The sequence below is a fragment of the Papaver somniferum genome, chromosome 1 (genome assembly GCF_003573695.1).
Source record: "Papaver somniferum cultivar HN1 chromosome 1, ASM357369v1, whole genome shotgun sequence".
NCBI lineage: Eukaryota > Viridiplantae > Streptophyta > Magnoliopsida > Ranunculales > Papaveraceae > Papaver > Papaver somniferum.
The window spans coordinates 44,817,559-44,828,949 of NC_039358.1; positions in this window are offsets into that span (position 1 = coordinate 44,817,559).

The following is an 11,391-nucleotide window of genomic DNA, read 5'->3' on the forward strand; positions in this document are numbered from 1 at the left end:
ACACAAGCAGTTCCAACATATCAGTAATAAGATATAAGAATATTGGCCAACAAGAATAGAATAGTTACTTTTCTCTTTCCATATGCTCAAATCATCTCAAGTAGGTACTCGGAAATTAAAAAGAGCATGTTTTAGGGAGATGCCTCCTTCACTTACGCTGCACACAAGTGTCGGTGCAGGAGTCAAAAGAGGGCCACACTGTGGTACTTATACAATTTTTCAAGTTCAACAGGGGCACCTAGTCTAACCACTCTAACCATAGATAATAACTATCAGATTGAACTGCAAAATATGACTTTGAAATGTATGCATGGCAGCTCAACATTAACAAACCACATAATGTAAACTGCTAAGTTAACTGTGGAAATGCAACTTAAGTTTTCAATAATTGCACAACCAAACAACTTGTACACTTTCCTTAACCAGTTCTTTAACTGGCATGGACTTCAATTAAAAAGTTAGCCCATAAAATGGACCTCACTAAGAGACAGTAATGCACACTTCATTGATCTCAACATTTTAGACTAAAGTACTTGGACAAACTTCAGTTCAATATTCATCTACTATTAGAAAAATCAATCCACCAACAAGCAACATAAGACTAACTGTGATATTCATATCCCATTTCCACCAACACAGAGCAAACAAGGGACGAAATCTTGCACCCGGCAAGTTAATCTCACTACTATTTGGTATAACATTTTCAAGAATAAATCTAATTCATCATCAAACATGTAAATGGAATTAAATTTACCAAGTCAATAAATCCTTACAGTAACAATCAAAAGTAGAAGGAAATAAGATTTTTACCAAGTCAATAAATCCTTACAGTAACAATCAAAATCAAATTCTCAAGAACAAAAACCAATGAAATGTCAAACAAAACGAAATCTGGTATCCAATTCAATTGAAAAATTAGTGAAATGATAATATTTTTTAATACTTCAAAACTTCAAATTATCATTCTAAATCCACCGTTTCTCCCAACACGAGCATATCGTCATCGGTAGTTCATTTCCACCATGGAATCAATTCCTAGATCTAATTCCTAGACCTTGTTAGAAACGTCACCACTCCATCATCCCTTCCTTGAAAAATCGATCTCAATCATCAATTCGTCACCAACCCATCTCTGTTCTTCAACTGAAGTTAAAATCGCAACCCTAATTTCAACAATTAAGGGTTAAGGGAACGAAGGTGGTGATGGAATTGAAGGAGGTGGACGAAGGTGGTGGTGGTGGTGAGATACGAAGGTGCTAGTGTGGTCGGGGAAGCATAAAGTTTCTGCTGGTGAGATCTGGTATCGCTGCTGGTGGTGATGGTGGTGGGGAGAAGGAGAGAAAGAAAGAAGAAAAAAGAAAGGAGAGAAGACGAAGATGAAGAAGGGTACGTTTGGGTTTTTTCAAAGTAAAAAAAAAATAAATTTGCTAATTATTATTTGAGCTGGGGTTTTTGTGTCACTATTTTATGAAACTGATTTAATTTGTTAAAATTAATATGGGTGGTTTTTTTGTTCCTTTAAGTTGGTCACCTAGGGGTTTTGTCACTAGTTTTGTTATCCTTTTAGTTAATTATAAAAAAAATATAAGAAATATGCATAATGTGATAGACATGTTTATATTCGTTGCGTAGGTGGTTTAAAATGCTTTACAACGGTATAAAGTTTACGAAAAACCGTGGTATATTTTAAGAGATAAATCTTTTTTAAATTTCACTAGTTATTATCCATAAGGGTATAATTGTAAAAAATGCTTAACAACACTCCTTTCCTTGCTTGCCTTAAAACTTGTGCAAACTTAAACTAGGTCACTTAATAGTGGGACGAAGGGAGTATGTAAGAAAGTTTATTTTTCACCGGTAAAAGGTAATAACACCTCAAATTCAACAGTAATTTTAATTTAACGGAAAAAGGAAAAATAGATCTTTTTAATTTTAATAACACTTGTAATTACAGTAGTAAATTACCAAAACAAGGTAATTTTCGTTTGAATCGCACATTATAACAGTAAATCTAACACCTTAAACCAAAATCTGTTTGTCGACTTGATCTGTATCATTACTTGAAATCTGTCATTGTGACTCAATGTCTTCTATGTGATCCAAAAATCCCAAGGTGACCTAAAATACACCTGTTTGATCTGGCATGCCTCCAAAATTTACTCTTTGTTTCGAAACTGGTCTATTAACTTGAAATCCATAGTCAATCCAAAATCTCTCAGCATGATGCAAAATCCATTTTGTGGCTCAAATATCTGCATTATAATGAAAAACTATTATTGCGACCTTAAATGGGCCACCAAAATTCAAAATTTATGTTGCTTTGCAAAAAATGGTTATCTTTTTTTTCTCCGAGTAAAGGTGATATAAGTTACCAAAAACAGACCAAGCATTAGATATTACAAAAGAACACAAGATAAGGAATGTTGTCAAGATATTATGATGGGATTGTTACCTTGTTATGAGCATTGGACAACAAACAAATATTGTATTATCTAATCTTGGAACAGAATTACCATTACTTATACTATTACATTATCTATCAAGATCAACTGACTTAGAAAGTTCGGAATTTCTTATTTCCAAGCATTGAAAAGATTCTATTTTCTAGCCTCTGAAGTCAATTTATCTGCCACTTGATTACCAGAAGGATGCCTGAATTTAAACCCCAAAAATTTATTACATTCCATCAATATCTTCACTGCTTTTTTAACTAACGTCTGATTATGTCAATCCATTAAAGATTCCTTGTCTTCTATAAATTTAACAATTATTTCGCAATCCCATTCCACCCAGAAATTTTCCATTCTGCTAGAGTACTGCTCGGTTGAACCCACCAAGCGTTGGTATGTCAAGGTTGGTTGTCATATTTTAGTATCAAAACTCATAAGCCGCTTGATTAAATTACTAGAGTCAACTTTGTTAGGTTAGACTAGGAAGTCTAAAAATGTTGAGACATACAAGTAGTACTTTGAAGACCTGAAGATTCTGAAGACGTATCGACAACGACGATAACATCATACTTCCAGTTGAGGTTAGTAATATATGTCATGAATTTGTGGTCATAGTTCCTGAGTTGATAAGGGCTGACCCCGTTACTAGGGGCATCCAATAGTTATTATTTAAATATATGCTAATTAGTCGTTGCTAATCAGGTTTAGTAGTCACTGTGTGAGTCACACGCGCGGCTGGCTCAGGTTAGTCAATTTATTCCCAATTCCGCTGGTTGTTGTGTTTATGAAAAATAATAAGAAAAATTATCTTTTCTCTCCCAAACTTCTGTTCTCCCAAATCCAATCTCTATCGTTAGAGATTCAGAAATGTTTTTGTGCTAATTTGTAGTGTAGATCACTACAATTGGTATCAGAGCACTCGATTCTGAGTGACCTGACTATCATGGTGAACAACAAACTCGAGTTGGAGGATTTGGATAAGCAATTAGATGATGTTCTTCAGGCTCAAGAAGTAGTAGCAGAGGCTTTGAAGAATAACCGATCTCCTGTGATTTTATCCAGATGCAAGGAAATTTAGCAGCAGAGACAATGAACCTACTATTATTGGAGTATCAGATGTATGTGGGTGAATCTGTTGATGAGGTATGAAAATCTAATTTAGCTGAAAGTTTTGAATTAATCGGATCTGTGTTGAAGGAAGTGACAATGTTGGAGAAAGAACTCGATCAAAAGATGGAAGAAACTTCCGTTGATTCAAATTCGGTAAAGGAATTTATTCACAATTCTCCAACTCCTACAACAGCAGAAGAATGTAATTGTCGATCTACATCCGAAATTGATTTTACTGATATTGATGGAGTCTATTCTACCAATTCAGTTAAGGAGTACAAGGTGAGGTTGAAATTTCTAGACTACCAAGAAGGTAAACCCTTCAATTCTAATTGTAAATCTTGTGATGACGATGAGGGTTTTCAAGTTAGAAGGGTTATAAATTGTGAGGTCAAGGATTTCAGCTCGTTGAATGAATTCAACGGAAATGTCTCTACTCCTCTACCATTGGAGGAAGGTAAATTTCGATCTAAACCCACAATCCATTTCTCCGATGTTTTTGAAGCTAGTCCTGCAGTTGAAATTCGTAATTATGAGAGATATGATTATCAAGTGGTCAATTTAGTTTCTCTTCGATTCGATTTAGAAGAGAAGATGGAAACATGTTTTTTAGATTATCAAGACGGTAAACCCTTCTCTACTTGGCCAGAATTGATTAATGATGTTTGTCTTCAGTTTGAGAGAGCTCAATATATGATGAATTTTAATAGAGCAGTTTCATTATCAACTTTGGAGATGTGTTATGAGCAGTTTAAAGGCCAAGGGTTCTTGTTTGTTACCAACAACAAACTACTCATAAAGAGAAGTTTTATTCTTAATTGTCTAGTTGGGTCATTTGAAAATATACAGACCACCATTCAAATTTCTTTACCGGATAAAGCTCACAGAAGTTATCATCATCAACTTAAATTAATTATAACTCAAGAAGAATTTTCTGAGCAGCTGGGAAACTCGAATATGTTGCTTCTTACCAATATGAAATGGACTGGTATGGTATGTTCTCACTGCAGTGTCAATTTCTCTAGAACGCTATTTGATCGAGGGAAGTTGTTCGAAATTATCAAGAGGTATTCTCATTACACTATCAATTGTTCTAAATTCAGTTTGGGTATACTTATTTCTGGTTTGAGTGTTCTAAATAGGTTGATTTTAATGTATAAATTCAATGCACATAATTATAAGCAGATTCTAGACCTTGAATATGGATTAGAATTGTTGTTTGCAAATTTGAATGTGTCTTTAATTGATATGGTTCTGAGTAACAGTGTAATGGGAAGTTTGAATTATGAAGGAGGTCTCTATAGTTACCAGGATTTTGCTGGATGGGTATTTGATAGAGGATGGTTTCCACAATTGAGCTGGAGTAGTTCTAATTTTTACCTGGATACTCTTACTTTTTGTATGATAGTTTTTAAGATGTCAAAATTAAGGGTTGCGTACAATTAGACTTCTATGTATGAGCTAACTCTAGCACATGGGAACTGTTCAGAGTTGTTATGGGAATATTCAAATGTGTTTGTGTGCGGGAAAGATGGTAACATTCTGGTTGTTTGCAAGTTCCTTGAAGAATTGTTGCAGCCAGTTATTGGTCTCTGGACTAAATTGTTTATTCATGGGACAAGGCAAAGGGAGTGTAACCTTTGGGTTTTCTTATTTGCGGGGTTTATGGGGTATGAAAAATGACAGTGATTATGTATTGGTGGTCACTGAGTTACAACTTGTTTCCCCTTGCTGTATTGGTTGTAGTAGGCATATATGGTATTTAGGCTGCAAGGAATTCCTTGTAAGAGTGGTGAGAATTATGAAGGCGCTCACTGTAATTAAGAGTGATGGTGATCTTATGCTTTTTCAACAAGGTTTACATGCAGAATCTACATCCTTCTTACATTACAATTTTGGGTTTTCTGCCACTAATGAAGGTTGGTTAAGTCAGTTTCATAGGCAAGCTTGTCGTCCAACAGTTGTATGGTCTTCACAAGTGATTAGAGTGTATAAACTAGAAGTTGGTGTTCCTTGGTTCCATGGATATCTTCTTATGGTGGTATCCTTAGTTGTTAAGAGATATTGTGAACTCTTAAAGCTCAAGAGGGTTTATAGAGAAGTGGATTACTGTGAAAGAAGAACAGAGATTATGGAAATGCACAACAAGGCTAGTGCTGGAAAAGTAAATAGACTGGAGTGGTTGGAAGAAAAGCTAAAAGAAGTTATGTTGGGTATTTTATTTGAGGCAAACGATGCAGCCCAGTTGTTTCCCTTCATAGTTAATTTAATATGAAGTCTTACAATAGCTATGAAAACTATCTGTGGGGCATATTTTATAATAAGGTTGCAGCTTAAAGACTGGTTAACTAACAACAGAGGAGCTCCCTGTGGAAATCTCGACTTGGTTGCTTCTCAACAATATTTTTCTTGTTATAATAGAGTGTTCTGTCGGACTGGAATATATGAATGGGAAGTGAGGATAATCCAGAGCAGGTCTATAGAAGCTAAGGGAAGTGTCTGTGGTGATGACAGATTGTATGAGTTTTTCACTCGAGTGCATTTAAAATTTCTGGTGGATAGGAGTTGGAGTTCTTCAGGTTTTGTAGAAAACTATTCCACAACCGTGTAACAAAGGACGAATAAGAGCAATTCAACGGAAAAGTGGAGACCCTGGTCACATAATTCAACTGTTGCCAGAGTTTGTAGGTTCCTTCCAAGTCTTGGTTGGCAACATTTATTCATTACTGCAGTAAGAAAGAATCTGGGCAGGTATGTTGTGCTGGCATCTAAATATTTTCTTGATAATTTCCATCAACTCTTGAAGCAGCTGAAGCTCTCCACCATAGATAGCCCAACAGTTCAAGGGAAAGAAGAGTCTGTGATTTTTATACAGCTAACAAATGCATCATATGAACTCCGGGGTAAGACATATATGTTATCCAAGCTCTTATTTTATGTTTCAATTGATGGAGACCAACCAGTTACAAGGCATTACATGGCAATAATATTACAAGAACTCAATGCATTCGAAAGCTTTAATTCATCTTGTAGCTTCCACACCGAGATACTCATGATCGAATACTCAAAACCTATGGGGGGTTACAGTCAGGTGACGATTGAAGAAGGTGGAAAGCCGGAGCTACAGGGAAACAATGTCTTCCCAAGAAAAGGATGGAAGGTGAAGATTTTTGTGTTAGGAGTGGGTAATTGTCTACAATTATAACTCAACAAGCAGGTTACTTACAAAGAAGTAAACATGAAGATGCTTGTTTACGCCTCAACTGCTCGTAGAGAAAGTCCTCTTACGCTGAAAGGTGGAGCATTGACTGTTTTTGAAGGACTACAACCAAGCGTGATACCAACAATTCAGGTGATTGGTTCCAGCTTTTTCATGGCACGGGGTGTTGAATTTTATCAAGGTAATGTTCACCTCTCCTACAGTACTCGCGAAGGAGATACAACGGGCCGACAACCAAGTTTCTTTTCAACTCCCATCCTTGAGGACAAGGATGATTTGAAGGAGTGAGATTTGTCATTAATCTGTGGTCATAGTTCCTGAGTGGATAAGGGCTGGCCCCGTTACTAGGGGAATCCAATAGTTATTAGTTAAATATATGCTAATTAGTCGTTGCTAATCAGGTTTAGTAGTCACTGTGTGAGTCACACGCGCGACTGGCTTAGGTTAGTCAATTTATTCCCAATTCCACTGGTTGTTGTGTTTATGAAAAATAATAAGAAAAACTATCTTTTCTCTCCCAAACTTCTGTTATCCCCAATCCAATCTCTATCCTTAGAGATTCAGAGATGTTTCTGCGCTAATTTGTAGTGTAGATCAGTACAATATATGACTTGACTTATTTCCATTTCTATATCGTTAGATTTCAAGTCGTTTCTGATTGAAAACATAACATGCGAAGTTATATATGTGAAACTCTAGTATAATAAACGTGATCATCATGTTGTGATCAAAGTGTTAAGGAACAATATATCAATAAGTGATAAGCGCTTTATATTGGTATATTGAATTACGAAGCATATGCTTATCTTTTGGACTTCGTAATTACGACATCGACATAATATTTGTAGCTCGTTACTAGATTGTGCAGTGAACATAGGTTTGATTTCATACCTAGAAAACTATGTTTAATTACATAGGTTTAAGAAAGTAGGCGTATGAACTTGTTTCATAGTCGAAAGGAAATCAAAAGGATTGCACGTGGTCTCGGTTTCCATTGAAGATGATCTTATGTATGGACCGATCCTAACCTATATAGGAAATCAAGGTAGAACAGATCCTAGCTTATGTTGGGAGTCAAGGTAGAGCCGATCCCTACCTATATTGGAAGTCAAGGTAGAACCGATCCTAACTTTCTTTAGGTATCATGGTGGAACCGGTCCCAGTAGGCAAAGTCGATTTCTGTAAGTCACATACACTCCAGGGTTTGTGTGATTTGGAAATTGAGTTCGCAAAATAGGAAAGTTCAAGATGTCGACATAGTGAATAATTTGAACATGTGTTGAAATCTTATTTCTTAATTGTTCAAAGATATTCCTTGATACTCAAGGTGAGATCCCAAACCGAAATAGTAGAAAATGTTTTTGAGATTTCGAAGTTAATATGTTTTGTTTTACCATCAATCAAAACATATCTCTGGAATTATTTATTAGTTAATTGCTAACTAATATTGAGTTGTTCATTGAGATTTAGGTTATACAGTTGAATATTTGTTGGAATTCATAAAACAATAATTAGGTGCTTTATTGCATATCTTTTGAATATCTTCGATTAGAGCTGGCAATGGTCCGGGTTAGGATCAACCCGTGACGGGTTTGACGGGTTGCGGGTTCATTGTGACTAACCCTAACCCTAAGCGGGTTAGCCCGGTGGGTTGACGGGTTGAACCTAAATATTAACAGTTGACAAGAAATATAGCAAAAATTTATTATGGATACTGAGGTTCGAACCTCTCACATCACGGTTGCAAAGTAATAGAAAAACCATCGTTCTGTGCTACGTGTTAAGGTTGATGTTTGATAGTTTTTAACTATATAAAGACTTTTCAGGGCATACCATTTATGTTAGGTATACAGCAGCAAAAGCCCTTTATATTCTCTAAGTCATTATCTCTATCTCTCAATCACCAACCTAGTTTTCTCTGTACCACCTCCATGAAACTTTTCGATCGATTAATCTAAAGACAAATTCTAGCAAAAAAAAAAAACCTAAATATAAAGACTAACTCTCTCTTATTTCTTTGTTAATGATCTGCATCCTTTTTATACCATCATCTCATAAGTCTCTAACTATGCTTTCCTCCCTGGTAACAGTTTATGTATTCCAGTGGTGTTACAAAATTAATCGGTCAATATCTAGAGTTTAGTTTTTGATCTTTCAATTATTTTTGATACGGGTATGTGTGAATATTTAACCCATGTAAATAGTTGAAGAGTTGATCAATGATTTTTATTGTTTGAGTATGTAAACAAATTTATTGTAATTGATTTATTTCTTTGTTAAATTTTTTTGTTGTAAGTTATTAAGATTTTGGTAGTTTGAAATTACAAATTATTAATTGGGATCAAAGATAATAGATGAAAATACGATGATTAGTTCTAAATTCTACAATTAAAACCCTAAAATGCTCAAAATCAAGTGACAAGACGGGTTGGCGGGTTAACCTGCGGGTTAGGCGGGTCAACCCGTTTGACTCACGGGTTCTAAAAGCTTAACCCTAGCTCGACCCTACTAACCAACAAGTCGGGTTCGGGTCGGGTTTACACGGTCCGGGCTAGGGTTGACCCGCGGGTTTAACCCTAATTGTCTGGTCTATCTTCGGTTATGGAAATTCCTTGGTGTCCAAACTACCTTGGTTTATAAATAGTGAAGTTTGTTCTTCTTAAAAACTTATCTTGATCCAGGCAAACTTCATCTTTGTTGTTTTTGGTGTAGCCGACTAATAGTATTCTTGTAATACTATCTTGGAGAGGAAAGTAACCTAATTAGGTGAAATCTCTTACGTCCGTTAGTTTAAAGACCTCTTTGAGATTATGAAGCGTGTACTAGACCGTTGGTTGGAAACTAAAATCGTATTGCTATTTTAGTTTTCGGTTATAGATTTGATTAACTAACGGTAGTTATCTCTTGATTTGCACCTAGTTTGGTTATTCCTGAGAGCCTTGTTTTCTGACATAGGGTCACTCAAACTAGATCAAGAATATAACATTGACTTGTACATTGTTAACAAACTCCGTTCTGTGTGTAGTCGATCATAAGTCAGGAATCAAGTTTGTTATTGTGCAGGTACATAAGACTACTGAAGATTGAAGACAAGAAGATTTTTCTTACTGTTTTTGTATCTTCGTGATTTTCTTTGTGCACAAACTTGGTCGGCTGAGATCCGACTAGATCGGTTTATCCTTTGATAGACTGATTATTGACTAGCCGTATTTAGACCAACAACTATCATTTTGGCGGTACTCTTCAGTACCCGAATTTGGTAGTTTTGTTTGACTTGACCTGGTTAACTTGTTTAATCCAAATCTGGGAAGATCTAAAACCCGATAAAGAAGTTTAATCTGTTTTAAACAGAAAATCCCTTGTCACGCTCAACATATATATATCTCAGATTGACTTCTTGAGATAGAAAAGTGTCTACCAAATAGATTAGTCCTCTACTGTTTGGAAGACGATCCAAAGGGTTGAATGCTTAAAGTCTTCAAAGAGACTGAATTAACGTAAGATAGTGGACTTTATCTTAGGATTCACATGCGCAGCGAAGATTAGTTGTAGGCACAGGGATACTGAGGAAACTAGGTAATGATGGGTAGTTTAGTTGATCTCAACTATACGAAGTTGGTAGTTTCTTTGTATAGCGGCTTCATTCTGAGAGTATTCAAAATTGGACTAGGTCCCGGGTTTTTTTTTTTTTCATTTGCGGTTTGCACGTTAACAAAACCTTGTTGTCTCTTTACTTTTACTTTCCACAATTATATATAAACATTGGTTTAGTTTTAATTAAAAGTAAATGCATTGCGTGTTAATCAAAAAGCACATGATATTGATCTTATAGTATATCGGTCTTGTACCTTAACTATTATCAAGTGATTGCGTTGTATTATCTCGACTTTGTCTATAGACGATCACACAAGGTATCCGACTTATAGATTGATATCAAAAAGATTGTGGTGTACTTGGTACCCTCTTAATTTCACATTCTTTGCTCCCTAGCCCATTTAGCTCCATGAAGAATATGTAAATCTTCTGTTTTTCTGATCATGCAACTTTGAATACTTCTGATTTAGAAGATTTTTCATCTCCTGTATCATTTCTCAATATTAGTCAAACCAGAGTTTAGAGCTGGAGAAATCCAAGATGCATCAAATCAAGTTTAAAGCAATTTAATTTAGGTGAAATCTAAGATATTTTCAGTTTTGGGATATGTCCACCACATCCAACAGACTGGTTTATCTTGTCAGACTGCTTGCACCAGAAATTCAGATGTCTCTGAATAAGATTGAGGTATGAATGAAGGAAGATGTTTTATCATGAAAAATTCCACTGCATCTTTCCTTCTAGATAAACCAACATTTGGTTGCACATATTTCATTCAAGTTTTTATTCCCTGCAAGCTACATCTCATAATGATATTGGAAAGTTATATTGTTCACATTTGTAAAAACTCCACTACTGAAAGGTGACAACATCCAAATAGACTTAGCAAACCAACATTCAAATAAAAGATAATGCACAAATTCAAGGCTATTGTTACAAAAGATGCACATGTTATCTATTGTATCTATGTAATTCCCTAAGATTTATTTAATATGAAAATCACTATTGATTCACTTT